This window comes from Aphelocoma coerulescens, chromosome 12 (assembly GCF_041296385.1).
Source record: "Aphelocoma coerulescens isolate FSJ_1873_10779 chromosome 12, UR_Acoe_1.0, whole genome shotgun sequence".
Classification (NCBI taxonomy): Eukaryota; Metazoa; Chordata; class Aves; order Passeriformes; family Corvidae; genus Aphelocoma; species Aphelocoma coerulescens.
The window spans coordinates 19,143,176-19,158,313 of record NC_091026.1 but is presented as its reverse complement, the minus strand read 5'-3'; the positions used below and the strand labels follow the sequence as shown (position 1 = coordinate 19,158,313).

Here is a 15,138-nt window from a genome sequence, read left to right as displayed (position 1 = left end):
ATCCAGCGGGATGTTGTGTAAATCCCAATGAATTTTGTGCCACGAAGGTCCAGGGCTGGATGTGGGGCTGTGTGGTCCCACAATCTGGCACTGCACGAGCAGTGAATGATTTCCAAAGGTTTTCCTTGAGCTAACATTGACTTAATTGTGTACCACATTCTATATTACCATATGTACACATTACCCAGGCTCTTGATTATTTTCTAATTTGAATTTCTCCAGCGGTTCTCCAAGGGGCACTAATCCAGGATCACCGGAAAGATGGAAGTTACTGAGCACTGGATATCTCCCCATTTATCCACAACTGTGAAGAATGCCTTGCTAATTGTGCTCAGTGTTTACACAGGCAACGAGTGTGATCTCAAATTGCCCTGTTCTATTTTAAAATGGGATTAATTAGGTTATGATTCTTCATAAAGCCACTGCATCCATTTGTCGACAAACCAGCAAACGGATCATCTCATCAAACACATCCATTCATTTTGCCAGGCCATGCCCTGCAGAGAGGCTGAATCCTTCATCTCAAGGGCAAGGCTGAGCCTGGGAGTCCTTCCAGGGGGATGTGGTGGTCTCCAGGTGGGATAACACCCTGCAGCAAGGGTGGGCTTGCTGCTGTGCCACACCTCATTTTATATTCCTGGGAGAAATGATTCCAGCTCTGAGACAGCACAGCATCTCCCTTCTCCAATGTTTAGGAGGAAATGCATAATTCTAGTGGCCAGCAGGCTCAGAGTGGCCACTAACATAATTTCATTCCCTTCATGCTATCCCAAATCAAAGGAATTAGTGAGATTTGGGAAGCTGTGCCTATTCTGCTCCGCTATTCTGGTTTATTCTCCAGTGTTTGCCATGAGGATCAAAAGTTTCAGGGACTCTTGGCGCTGCCAAAGAATGAACAAAGAGAACACAGGATCCAGGGGAAGGAATTCTGCTCGGATCCAGGCACACGGCGCTGCCTGGAGCTCAGCAGCTGTGGCTCCCCATGATCTGGGAATCCCATTTTCCTACCTGATCCTCCCGAAATCACCTTCCACTCCCTGATCTGCCATCGAGGAGATCAGCAATATGTCCCTGCCTGCATTTAGGCTGCAGTTTTATTGGAAAAAGAGAGGTCCCTCATTCTGCACAGCACTTCCAGAGCAATGGGATCTCTGGCACGGCCACAACACAAAACAGCAGCAAATTCACCCAGGTTCACCCCAGAGAGAGCTGAACCTCCATGAATTTTTCAAAGCCTGAGGTTTTAATTTATAATCTAATCCAAGCTCAGCTGAACTGCAGCTCCACGATTTCCTGCCCAGCATGGGAGCACCGCAGTCAGCACCTCCCAGTTAATGAAAATGCTAATTGGGGAGCTGGGAAAGGAAAGGAAGATGGGAAACCTCTGGCTAGGAGCGGCTCGGAATTGAGATGCCCTCTCCTCTGCCTGTGCTAACACGGCTTCTCTGCCACTCTTTCCATTCCTACCCTGGATTGATCTCCATAAAGGGAAAGGGAAATCATCATCATGAAATGAAATAAATGTGGATTTCAATATGGATAAAGAGCTGAACAGCTTCAAGAGAGTCCAGATCCTAATTCAGATTAAAGACATGAGAGTTCCTTACCTGGGGCTGGTTTCAGCTCCATGCTCCCAAATGAGACTGAACTCCAGCACTGAGCAATCCCTGCTCCTGCCTGGAGCTGCTGAGATTTGCAAAATAGTGAAGGGTCAGAGAATACATTTTAAATGAAGACATAAATATATGTACAACTGGTAATGTGATTATTTGGGGATGGCAGGTCTGACCTGAACTGATCTCATAAAATACACAGAGGGAGAATGGCCCCTGGGTGAAATTCCAGGTACTGCTATTTTTTGGGGAAGAAGACACAATTAACACAGAGCAACACCTGGATTTTTGCATGACCCAGACATTCTTTGTATGCAACACACTTGTATATGTACAGCCACTGGCATTTTTTGTGCTTTATCACTTTCTTCCTGTCCTATTTTACTAAATTTCTAATGTATTGTGTACTGCAATGTTCTCCTGACTACCAAAATGTTCCTAGACAGGCCTGTCTCAGAAATACATTCAATTTTAAACCACTTTGCTTGCTTTCAGACAAGTGTTTTTAGACTCTGTTGAATATGAATTTAAATAATCCAAGTGATACATGAATGTTTGGTCTGAAGCACATTCATAGCCCTCAGTGTCTGAAGTGAGGATTTATCCAGAGGATTCTGTTCATACATGAGGAATTGTTCTGATCAATCACCACGTAGCCAGGGATCAGAAAAAACACTGGATTTCATTTTAACCTTCAGTGAAAGCAAGGGGACACTACAAGGGAGCTGCTGGATATTCTGTGACATTATTTTAGATATTCCCTCCCTTTTACATCCCCCAATTCCCTCAAAATCATGTAAAAACATCATGTTTGACTTATCATTTCCTTCAAATGAAGTATTTACCTTTCGTGAATCTGTATTTTCAGCAGTTTTTATTTAAAACCACATTGCAGGGACAAGTGTACTCAAACCCCAGCCCCACATGGGGGTGTGGCCCTATAAATCCGTCCTGGGGACAGTGTGGGTGACATAAAGACAGTGCTGGGGAGCAGAAGGCAGAGAGCAAACCCAGCTCTGCTTTGCACCCATTGGGACAATTTAGGGAACTCAATTAATGCTGTAACTGTGAGAGCAGGAGAGGCTCAGCCACATCCCCAGAGTGTGGGCACTGCATCACTCCAAAATTAAAATATTTTTAATTTGCAGCTCTGGAGGCCAAAAGGGAGGTTGTAATTAACCCCAAATGTCTCGTTTTACCTGATCCTTTTTGTCACAACAGCATCCAGCACCTCAGTCCACCACAGAGAGATGCTCTTGTTATTACTCTGAGCTCAAAGCCCGATTTTACAGCTGGATATTCCAGAGAAACACATCCCAAAGAATGACTACAAAGACACAGAGGGAGGATCCTGGCTTTTTTTTTTTTTTTTCCTGTAAAATATTTCAATTTTCCATGTAACAGGCAGCAATTCTCACGGAGGCCATAAAGCGGACAAGGAGAAAACAAGAGAAGGGAATTCTTTGCCACACTTATTTCGAGCTTCCTCCCATGCAGGGGAGGGAGGGAAATCCTGACCGTGGTATCCCTCCTTGTGGCAGTGCTGATATGGAAATGAAGACATTTCCCAACAGAGGGATAGAGCATTAATAAGGATAATGCTGGAATTGTCTGGGAGAGGCCTCGGGAGGGGAAAGGCTGTAGGATTAACTGCTTTCTATTAGGGTTCTCTTTCTCCAGCTGGGTGATGGAATTGTGACCATAAGAAGGGATGTTTTGTGCAGATTAATTTGGTGTCCCAGGCTGGGGAAGAGTGCTTGGGACCAAGGAAATGTAGGAACTGTCAGCTCCCCAAAAGTTTATGGCTGCCCTCTCCAGTGTGGGGTAATTCATCAGCCTGGATGGAGACCCTGGGATCCTCTTAGCACGAGGACAGGATTTGCACACAGAGGTACCAATGCAGCAGGGACAAACTCTGATACCTTGGAAAAATTGCTGGCACAATTCCCATAACAGGAGCTGGGATTCCTGTACAAAGATTCCCATTAGCAATTTCTCCAAGGTATCAGCTTGACTGCCTATGCACAAATCCACCATGTTTAACCCGTGGAATCCAGAATTCCCATTCATTCAGGGTTTTTACCTGTTCCTTGAATTGCAAATTCTCACTTTAGGATGTTTTCAACTTCTGATCTGTCAAGGCAGTCCCTGAGTGAGATCCAGGGCTCCCTGATCTGCTCGTCCCTTCCTGGAAAAGCAGCTCCAGACACAGCAGAGCACATCCAGGTGGATTTGCTGCTCCTATCCTCTCACTCACCACTCCAGTGACTGAGAGACTCAAAAATTTAAGCGCAGACCAAAATATATTTGGAAAGACTCCATTTTTTTCAGCACCCCTGCTTTGCCTCCTCCAGTAAGGAATTTAGAGGACACCCAGATTCAAACTGAGCCGTAGCTGTGAGGGCTTCCAAGAGCCAGTGGTCCTGGCCAAGCCCTTCCCAACCTTCCACTGGTGCCCAAATTTGCAGCAGACTCAGAGATTTGAATATTGCCTGACTGTTCTGTGGTGCTCATCAATGATTCATGCAGTATGACAAAACAAGTGAGGTTTTACAAGAAAGAGAACCACAACAAACAAAACCCAAACCCAGATTAACCCCAAAACGAGCTTTGTGATGTTGCTGGTTGTGTTTTCCAGCCCCCATCCTCTGGTGCTGTGGTGCAGGAAGTGGAGCCTGGAGAGCACACACAGACATGGACTTGTCAACCCCTGAAGTGAAAAACCAGGGATTTGATGACCAGAGCAGCAGGAACCATCTGGGCCCTGGGTCCTGAGCCAGGTCTGGGTCCATATGTGCTGCCTGCACATTCCCAGGCTCACTCCCGTGCTGGGGAGCAGTTGGATAATCTGAATTTCTGGCTGTGGGAGCAAGAGCTCTGCCCAAGGCTGTGATTACCCTGCCATGGGCAGAGCACTTCCCGCTCCTCTCCAGCCCTTTTTCCAAAGCTGGAAGCTGCCATTCCCACCGGCCCCTGAGCTGCTCAGAAAACCCCTCAGCACTCCAAGAGCTGTCACTGCAGTTTGACCACCCCGAGATGCTCAGTCAGAGGCTCAGGAGCTGTCACTGGCTCTTTGCTGTCACCGAGGGCCTGGTGGCACAGGAGGCTGGAGCTGGAAGGAAAAGGTCAGGGAAATCGGAGTTTCACAGGGGATTTAATTCACCTGTCTCAGGCTCTTCAAAGGGGAAAAAACTGACCACAAGTCGTAATTAATGTGCCATGAGCTGACTGCTAAACGAAGCACTTTAGGATATTATCTGAACCTGATCACTTAATGGAGCACCAGGTGAAGAGCAGGGAGCTTTTGAAAGGGAAATCCAGGCTCTCCCTTTCCACAGGTGCTGGTGGCAGCAAGGTCAGGGTTATTTAGCAATTTGCTGGCTCCCGGTGAGATGCTGCATCACTAAACCTTCCTTTGTGGAAAACACCACTTGTAGGAATGAGTCCTGATGTGGTTGGTGCTACAAAAAGGAGGTTTTTATACAGTCATAGCTCAAAATTTTCACAGTTTTATGCTTTTATTGTTTTTTATGGTCGTAGTTTTTGCTATTAAAATTCGTTATTTTCATACATACGAAGCACTTCTCTGCTGCACAATTCCACTTTTCCTTTACCTCAAATGGTTTTCACACATATCCCTTCACTTAAACCCCAAAAAAATCACAGTTTGTGTTCTCCTTTCTCCCACCCTGCCCTCCAGCTGGCCCACCACTGTTGAATTTCAAGGTCCCGCCCAAGAATGCGTCCCTGGCCGCTGGATGCTGCACAAACAGAGATAACGAGAAGCACGTGCTCTGGAGAGATAAAATCCTCCCTCGGGCCGGATTCGTGTCCTCCAGGTGAGCTGTGCTGCTGTAGGGTGGCCTTGCAGGGGTGAAGCTCCCACCGGCAGAGCCACTTGGATTGGGGAGGGGACGATCTGGCCTCGGGAGACTTCGTGGGGACAAGAAGCCATAGGTTTGCTTTGTTTATTATCCTCGTGTTCCGGGTTAACATCAGGCTCTCTTTGCAGGTGGAAGGAGACTTAAACTTTACACCATCTATTTTTACTAAATCAAGTATAGAAAAAAAAAAAAAAACAAAACAACCAACCAAAAAACCCCAAACAATTAAAATACTTTGTATTTAAGCAACAAAAGCAATAAAAAAATAAATAATAAGTAAAAATAAGTAAAAAGGAGGGAAAGGGACGTTTTATGTGGGCAGACAGTGAAAGGACAAGGGCAATGGTTTTAACGTGACAGAGGGAAGGTTTCGGTCAGATATCAGGAAGAAAACCTTTTCTCAGAGGGTGGGGCTGCCCCCTGGATCCCTGGCAGTGTCCAAGGCCAGGCTGGACATTGGGGCTTGGAGCAGCCTGGGACAGTGGAAGGTGTCCCTGCCATGGCAGGGGTGGCACTGGATGGGCTTTTAGGTTCCTTCCAACCCAAACTATTCTGGGATTCTATAAAAAGTGAAGTGTGGGCTTTGGGAGGAGTCAGAACTCAGCGACTGAACAATTTCTGAGGGGTTCAGAGAATTAAAAAGCGTATCCGTAAATAGAAATGATGGTTGTTATAATAACACATAATAGAAAATAAATAGATATTTAAATATCTACACTCTCCAATACCAACAACTCAGTATTTTACTGTGGACACCAAGTCCTGCAGAGATTATGGCTAAAATCCATCTCTGCTACCAGCTCGAGAGGTTCGTGTTGTGTCACCGCCCCAGCGCAGCCCCTGCAGGGCCTGGAGCCTGAGCTGATTGTGTTCGATGCTCCTTCTCTGAAGGGCAGCACTTCAGAGGGCTTTGTTTGACAAACAACGCCTGCAAATCATCCTTAGCGAGGTTTAATGAGGGATCGACCATCCATCCCTTGGCTGCTCCTTCGCTCAGGGTGGGGACAGCTCGCAGGCGGGTCCTGCCTGCTCCCCGGCTGAATTCCTCAGTCTGAAGGTAATTTTGTTGGTAATCACAAAAGGGGCTCTAATTCCCATTAATTGCTTACATCCTGGCGGGAGAAAAACGTGTTCCCAATTTAAGGCTCGGTTATAGGAGTCCTGGATGGCCTTAGGCGGGACCCATCGCCTGCTAACAACCCCCGATCCATCCCCGATTGAAATGATCGGTAATCATAAAATCCCGCCAGGAAAAACTTTCCCCCTCATTATCGCCTTTGTTTCAGACACCGATTTAAACGGGGCAAGCATTAATTAACACCATTAGGTTGCTACTCCCATAATTAAGTGTGAGGATTGGCCCAAAGCTGCCCAGGGAACTTTAAGAGGGATTTTTTCCCTATTCCTTATTTCCCCCTGGGGATGCCCGTCCTGACGGTGCGGTGATGGGTGCGCTCCTCTTCCAGTTCCTTTCCCATTGATGAGTTTAAATGCTCCAAATATTCCCCCCCCCCCCCCCCCCTTTCCTCGAAAAGTTGCAGGCTGGAGTCAGGCGGTGGATACTGGAGAACTTTGTTTAAGGGAAAAATTACTCAAGAAAGACCAGCCTGGGAATTCGTGAACAACCGGCCGTGAAAAAAAAGGTAATGCTCAAAAATGCATCGAATCCCTTTGGAGTCTGCACTTTTAATTTGGTTTAAAGGGAAGTTTCCAGCTGATGCTGCCTCGTTTCCTATTCTGGACTCATCCTGCCCAAAGGTGTCGTCCCCCAGGGCCACCCTGCGCTCGCTGCTGCTGGGATTTCCCAGCTAATTCAGCTTTTCCTTAAGTGAAACATCACTAAGGAACATTTGGTATTCCACGGGCTGTAATTACTTCGCCAGGTTCGCTGGATGTGACCTTTGTTTGTGCCAAATGTGCTTTTTATCCCGAGATGGCGAACTGCAGCTGAATATTGCAATATAAAATCCTAATGGATACGAGCCCGTGGCTGTGATTAAATCAATAATGCATCTGCCCCCTCTAATCTATTCAGCTGCGGAGGTTAAAAACAATCAGCGTTTTGTTTCACAAGAATTTTATGTTCAAATCTACTTAAAGACACTGCGAGGCTCCCGAAACATCTGGAGGAGCTTGGGCTCCTCTTGTGCACATCCCCCTGGGTTTTTCTGTGTGTAAATCTGCTGGAGAAGCGGGCTGTGAGTTGTTGGGTTGCTTTTCTGGCTCCATTTCACCTGCGATTTGGGGGATGCTTAAGCGGCTGATTAAGTGCGAAACTTCTGGGGATGGAAGGTGTTTTAGAGCCAGAGCCACGCATAATCTGCATTACAATAGAGTTAAACGCTGGGGGAAAGGAGCTGGAAATCTGGGTTTGAGTGTGTTCTGTAGAACAGTTCAAGAGCTTTGATAACGGAGGTGCTTATTAGAAAAGATGAGAGCAGATAGCACCACGTGCCTTTTTATTATCTTTATTTTTTTGAAGTTCCTTTCAGTGCGTTGTTTTGATTATTGAAGTCTTGTGACGTGTGTGAGGGTGTGTGCAGAGCTTGCTTGCTTTAAAAGGTTTTAATACACGAAAATTGTCATCGTTGGCCCCAAAAGCCCTTCTGGAGAGGGGCTGAGTCGGGGACAAGTCGGATGTTATCATCCCGTTCCCCCAAATGCCATCCTGTCTCCAGCACGTCCCAGGTCCAGGTGAGGCAGCAAAGTCCTGCTTAATTCGGAACTTAGGACAGACTTAAGGACCGCAGCAGCTCAACGGTTCCCATCAGTTTTCAGGGTGAATGGCTCTGCAAGGTTCACCTGCGGTAGGTTCCTTGTTTTTTCCGCCCTGGAAGGAGCAGGGCAGAGCTTCCCTGGCCTCTGTGACATCCCAAATCCCTCTGCACAGCTCCTCGGACGGCACACGGCCCCAAACTCGGCTGTGCAAAACCCCCTCCGCTGCTCGCTCACGTTATTTTTAGCTGTATTTTGAGGTGCTGGCTGAATAAATCCCGCTTAAAAATATTTTAGCAAATTAAAACGTCATGTCTGTGTAAGCCTGTTAGGCTGGGCTGTCACTTGAGAGATTAATTATTGCATAAACAGGGGCTGGCCAGGGGGGCTCGCTGCTCCCCGGCTGCCTCGGGTGACCTCGGCCGAGTCAAACCTGAATCGCTAAGAAGGACAGTGACTCACACCATTAATCTAAAGTAAATAACCCTCGTTTCAATCGAAGTGAAAGGGAATCTGCACCTTCTCCTGAGCTCTGACGTCACCGCTGGAATTCTAAAGCAAAGATGCTTTTGCCAGAACCTCGGAAAAGTTGAGAGGTTTGGGGACAATTCATCACGCTCGTTTTTAACTTGTAATTTTTGCGTTTTCAGCTAAGTGTTGTGATTGGAATTCATTGGGATGGAAACAAAGTTTCTACAGACAACCGTGTGATTCTTTTATAACCTGAGACATTTCAACAGGAGATCTTACAATAGAGAGAATGTTGCAGTACTTTAATCGGTATTTCAACCCTTCATTTGGAAAAGTATCCAAGGAAAGACTCATTCCAGCAGCCCAAAACGTTATGCTGTAGGAGATGGCAAAGGGGCTGAACCCCCAGGATATTCCTGTCCTGTTGATTTCAGAGAATCTATACATATATATTTGTATATGTGCATCTTTGAGCACATACTTTTGCAGCAAGGACACAGAAAAATCACGACTTTGATCACTCCAAATTAAAAACAAACAAACAAAACATTAGACAATACATTGTTTTAAGGGTTTCTCCTCTGAAGCACAGATGCTACAGCAACAGAAAGGGACCAGAAATGCAATCTTTGTCTTCAAAGTCATTAAATAAAAGATGTTGCATTGCTTCTTTTGTGCTCTCTCCCCACAATTACAGGAAAGAATTAAAATTACATCACCCCTGCATTTTCTTCTTCTCAACTGCTCTGAGGTACAGTTGCAAATATGAGAAGGGTAGCACAATTTGTCCTTTTAATCTCGAGCCCAATCAAGTCCAGCTCTCTGTAGGCTCAGTTTAGCTGGCGGTTTTGTTTGCAAACCATAAGAAGAGGCACAAAATGCATCACACAAAATGGGAATGGGGATCCCACAGGGCACTTTTGCTTAGGATACACTCCTCAGCCTGGCTGGAGGTGCCTGTGGCACACTCCAGTTGAGTCCAGGACTGATTCCTTGTGCCTCATCCCGTTGGGAGGACGGAGGGAGGCTCCATCCAACACCACCAGCACTGAGAGCCACCCTCAGGCTGGGAATTCTGTGCCTGCCGAAAGGCAACTTCCATGGAGGAACTCTGGTGGAAACTGGATTAATTTCTAATTAGGCTCTCCAGGGCCGTGTTTCTTAGGATGTGTTTGATATTGGAATAACTCAGGAAGCCTGTAGCTGATCACACCATATTAAAACATTATTGCCCACTAATAAAATCACTGAGTTCAGCTCACTGCTTTAGGCACAGCTGATAAAATCAGTCACTGGCTTTTAGCTCAAACGTGTCTTATTTTGATATTTCTCATGGAAAATAGTTAATTTATTAAAGGAGGGGAAAAACCCTCCTAGTGCAATAGTCAGAGCTTTCCTTGAGCTACACTTTGAGGATCCTGAAAAGCTGTTCAGAAATAGATATTTTTGGAGCTAAGTGAATAATCTAATGATTACAAAATCCAGTTTAGCTCTTGGCAGCTGTGTTCAGTTGTTATCCTGCCTTCCTTTGTCACACACCCTGAGATCCTGGGAAAGCTCTGATGGGCTGCTTTATTTATTAGCATTTATTGAAATGAAGCAGCTTGAAATTTCTGAAGTTCTGTCTAAAAGGAAGACGAGCAGTTTGCAGGAAGGGATGGCATAAAGCTGAGCAACAAAGAGGGAATAATCCAATGGAAAGATATTGGACAGAACTGCTTCTCTAATTACTGCATTGAGTGTTTACTGCTGCTTTTTTCAAATTATTGTGCCCAACTGTTCCATTGCAATGCAGCTGAGAAGTGCAAACTTGGAAAGAGAAAGACTTCCAGAAAACAGGAGCTGCTCTTTATTCATTTTTCTATTTAAATAAAAGCACTCCCACTAATCTGTGGCAAAAAACCAAGCAAACAAACAAACACAAAACCAAGCAGAAAACCCAAAATGCGTTTTCAAACAATGTTTCTGTTGAATAAGAAAACATGATTGTGTCTAGCTTAAGTGAGCTCTTCCTGCTGCTACTTTGATGGCTGAGGCAGAATCTGCTCTACAAATAATGCATTTCCCACAAAAAGTTTACATTTTTGTAAATAATGCCATTATTTTCATGCTGGAGAAAACCCCCAGTAAGAGTGAAGCAACACAACACAGCAGGAGGGACAGGCAGGGAGGAGGTAATGGATGCTTTAACTGAAAGAAAACTTCCAGCCTGTGATTCAAGGAATAAAAATAAATAGGAGGCCTTATTTTATCTCACAGAGCTGTGGAGAACTGTTTTGATGGATTTAAAGCTACACCTATCCTTATGCTAATACAGTATAATTCCCTTCCTGTAACATGCCCTGTGGAATTGTTCCTCAGGGAAGTGAGAGAAGGTTTTAACCAGGGGAATAAAGTCTTTCTCTGCAGTCCTAGCACTGAGTAAAGCAGGTTTTTTTCAATGCTATTTGCTTTTATTTCTCAGGACAGAGTAGTGGAAGCACTGACAGATCTGAATCCTGGCAAAATTACAGGAGAACAGTGCTGGGAGACCTTGGGTTAGTGCTGGGGAGAGCCACTGGGTCAGGGCTTTACTGTTGGCTCTTTGTAACGTCTCCAGCATCAACACTGATGTGATAATAATTACACAAAACTTCTAATTCCTTAAACTTCCAAAGCTCAGAGTGAAAAGAATGAGAACAACTGAGAAATTGCTTATTTTATTTAAAAAAAAAGAGAGAAATTCAACCCTCAGAAATGTCTTTGGTGGCTGTGTCTGAGCCTGTGAGGTGCCAGCCTCCAACATATCCTAAAGGAATGACATCAGCAGGGATTGCAGAGCAGGAATTCCACGGGTTCTTCGTTTTTTGGGGCTTGCAGTGGTGTCTTGAAGAGTGGGAAGGGGCCACTTTTCCTACATAAACAAGATCTATTGTTGCACTAGAGAAATTTCCAGGGAAAGAGATTCCACTGACTTATTTTGAGACTTCCTCAATCCCTTTTTGTAATATCAGGCACTGCCCTTATCTGTGTTCACTCCAAAAGCTGCCGAAGATTCAGGGTGGAATCTTGATCCAAGATTCCAAGTGACTCCAGTGGTGCCATTATCTCATCCCTGCAGTCTTTACTTATTTCTAGATTTTTCAAGACTCCTGATTATGGTATCTAATTTTGTGTCCCAAACTCCAGCCCAACATCCCGGAGAAGCAACTTCCACAGGGGAAATTTAAACACTTACTGACATGCTTTGCTCCAGGGGGTTTAATTTACCACTCTCTCCATCATGGGATCACATTAGATCATGGAAATCCAGGAAAGGAATTACCACTGGAGCTGGGAGTGGCAGCAAATATATGAAACATCACTGTACAGTATTTCAGACAGGGGGAGTACAGTGGGCAGCTGGAGGAGGGAAATGTTCACCTTGGCTTTACCATGGCAGTTGGTTTTATCTTCTACTTCCTATTGGTTATTTTCTAGTGGTTGTTCAGACAAATATCTGTTCAAATGTTGACACTGATGGGAGCAGACTTGTTAACAGTAAAATTCAAGTTACAGCTTCAGTTTGGTCCTCAAGATATTTGTATTAAAATCAGATTTGCTTTGATTATCCAGATATTCATTGTCCACCTAGAACAGTGTGTTCTAGAAGCTGTCCACATCTACTGGTGCCAGAATTCAGCATTCATCCTATTTCTATAAAAATTGGTGTGCTGGAAACCACAGATTGATGAAATAAGACATGAGGATCTCACCATCAGGGATTCGAAGTGTCCTTTGCACTTGGAGGGCATGACCCAAATTCCTCCTAAATGTGGCCCCCTTCTCTGGCAAAATTCCATAAAATTTTTCAGTCCAGCTCTCTCTGGTGGTTTTGTTTCTGTGTGAGCTCTGAAGAACACAAGGAGGCTTTGGTGTCTGTTCTGGAGCTGCCCTTCGAGGAGGGTGTGGAATATTTGCTGAAAGCTCTGCCGGAATCCTCCTCTGCTGGGCTGGAGGGATTTCACACGAGGAAGTGCTGGAGTAGGATTGGGGTAGAAACACTCCTGAGGCTCTGGGAGTGACAGAGGAAACCATGGAATTGTTCAGGTTGGAAAAGCCCTCTAAGATTGAGTCCAGCTGTTCACCAGCACTCCCAAGACCACCACTAAGCCATGTCCCCAAGTGCCACACCTACACAGCTTTCAGTCCCTCCAGGGAGGAAGGAGGACAAGGAGTTTTGCTCTATATTAGGTGGTTTGGGCCACTTTTAGAGGTTTCTGAATCCCTTGGAAAGCTTTAGGTAGCCTCTGGTTACCCCAGTTCAAAAGTTGCTTTACCAGGAGCCTTGATCCCGAGCTTTATGGATTTTCTTTCAACTCTACTTACCCTTGGATATAGTTTTGGTAACACACCAATGTTTCCTTCTCTAATTTAAAGACCCACTCGAGAATGCTTGTGAACCTTTTAATCTACGAGGAACAGCCCTGTTATCAAGTGTTATCTGGAGGTCTGTAAACTCACCAGGATAAAAGCGTTCCTGTCTGACTGGAATCTGAATCTGGTTTAAAAGATGCTGGGTTTATAATTTCAGTAAATGCAAAATAACAGACCACACTAATTAACAATTCCTCATGGCCCTTCACTCTAAGGAAGGACATTGACTCTGAAAGCTTCCCAGTATTTGAATATATTTCATGACAGAACACTGGCAGCATTTAAAAGGTCTGGGGTGCTTTGAATTCCTGATTGGTTTGACAGCTCGACAGTGATCTGTAAACTGAAGGTGTTGGCACAGCTTGCGCTGCTGGAGGAGCAGGGACAAAGTTCAGGCTCCAGACCAGTCCCTGCTGGAGCACAGAGATGAAAAATTGCTCTGATAAACGTTTGCACTGCGGGAGGAAAAGAGCTTCTGCTCCTGAAAATAAGATCTGGTCCAAAAAGGATTCAAACCAATGGAAAGATTTCTATTAATTCTGGTGGCCATTGAATCAATTGCTTTTTTCACATATATCCCATTTTATGCCCTATTGGGTTTGTGTTTGAGGTTTATCCAGAGCTAAAACCCCATGATCCACATCAAAAGGAAAGATTTCACCAAAGTTAAAGAGGCAGCAATGCTTAACAAGATGAAGCAGGTAGACAGAGTGATTTATATTCTGTAATCATATAAAACAGGCTGAACATCAAACCTGAGTGTCCTTTTCCCCTCTTTCTCAATCTCATGAATTCATATTTTTCTCTTCATACTAAAATCTCAAAGCAAATTATTTTAATTTTACCAGGATTTCTCTTTCTCACACCTGAAGCACACACAATTCTACCTGCAACAGGGCCACTCCAGCTAGCCATATTTGCACTTTTAAAGCAAGGAATCGAATCTTCAAAGACAGTTGGTTTCATGATCTTCTGCTGGGATCTCCACAAACCTAGAAATAATTAAACGGGGCAGCTGAGCATGAATCACCACACCTGCAAAGTTTGTTAGCCATGAAAATTTACAGTTGTTTCCCTTGCAGTGCTGTATTTTACCCATTAAACTGAGCCCACGTTCCATTATGAAACCATAAATTTTCATGGCTTGCAAACTTTGCAGGTGTGGTGTTCCCCGCTCAATTGCGCCGGTTAATTATTCCTGGGATTTTTTTTCCCCCAGCCTTGCAGGACACTTGGAAGCTGCACGTGTGGGCAGTAAAAGCCCTTGCCCAGGAAAAAGGCTCCGAGGTGGAAATATTCCGATTAAAATCACGGGTGTTTTCTACAGTGCTCTATTTTTAGCTAAACTCTGGGAATGCTGGCAAGGCACCGATGCTCTGCAGGGTATCAAGGAATCCTTTCCGTGGGAAGCACTGGAATGAAGAGGTGTTAAGAGCCACTCCACAAGCTGAGCTGCCTGCTTGGCTTCTGACTCGTTGAGAGGTGGCAGAACCATTCTCAGCAGCTTCAGGCACCTCTTGCTCTCCCTGTTCTCCTCCTGAAGTGTTTTCTCAGCTTCTCCCTCTTCCAGGGCTGTCCCTGAGAGCTCCCCAGCAGTGAAAGCTGAGCTGAGAAATGCTCCTGGAAGCTGCTGCCCAGCCCAAGCAGTTCTCAAGAGATGAGCACAATCCGAAGATTTTGGCTCATGATCAACTGAATATCCTGGGGAAAACACCCGAAAATGGCCCAAAATCACCTGTTGAGGTCCCTCCCGGCCTCATTAATTTCTGACACTGTGTCAGAGGGACAGAGAATAAATATTTTGAGTGCATGAACCATCTGACTCAGTCAAATGCTGACTCCTGCGTTTGCTGTGATTGCCAAAGCCTCAGTAACTTCATCTAGAACTTCATCATTTTGTCCTGTATTTTTTAAGCCAACAAAACTTGATTTGCTCTGTTTTGGCAGCCTGGGAAGCAGATGCAAAAGGAGATCCATGCCTGTTCTCTTAGCATTAGCTGTAACTCCTCAATATGTGTCAGTCATGTCCAATTCGATGTGATTTACCCACGAAAAAAGCC

At 45.1% G+C, this 15,138-nt stretch overlaps 1 long non-coding RNA gene across 2 annotated transcripts; it reads left to right on the top strand.

The window, feature by feature from the left end:
• Nucleotides 1-5,341: 5,341 nt before the first annotated feature.
• LOC138117801 (uncharacterized) lies at nt 5,342-11,121 on the top strand. Of its 2 annotated transcripts, XR_011154863.1 has the most exons (4): nt 5,342-5,570; nt 6,298-6,554; nt 7,033-7,140; nt 8,863-11,121. It is a non-coding gene; the product is annotated as an uncharacterized lncRNA (long non-coding RNA). The 2 variants fall into 2 exon arrangements; XR_011154862.1 differs by lacking the exon at nt 6,298-6,554 and having other exon boundaries at nt 5,427-5,570.
• The last annotated feature ends 4,017 nt before the right edge of the window (nt 11,122-15,138 follow it).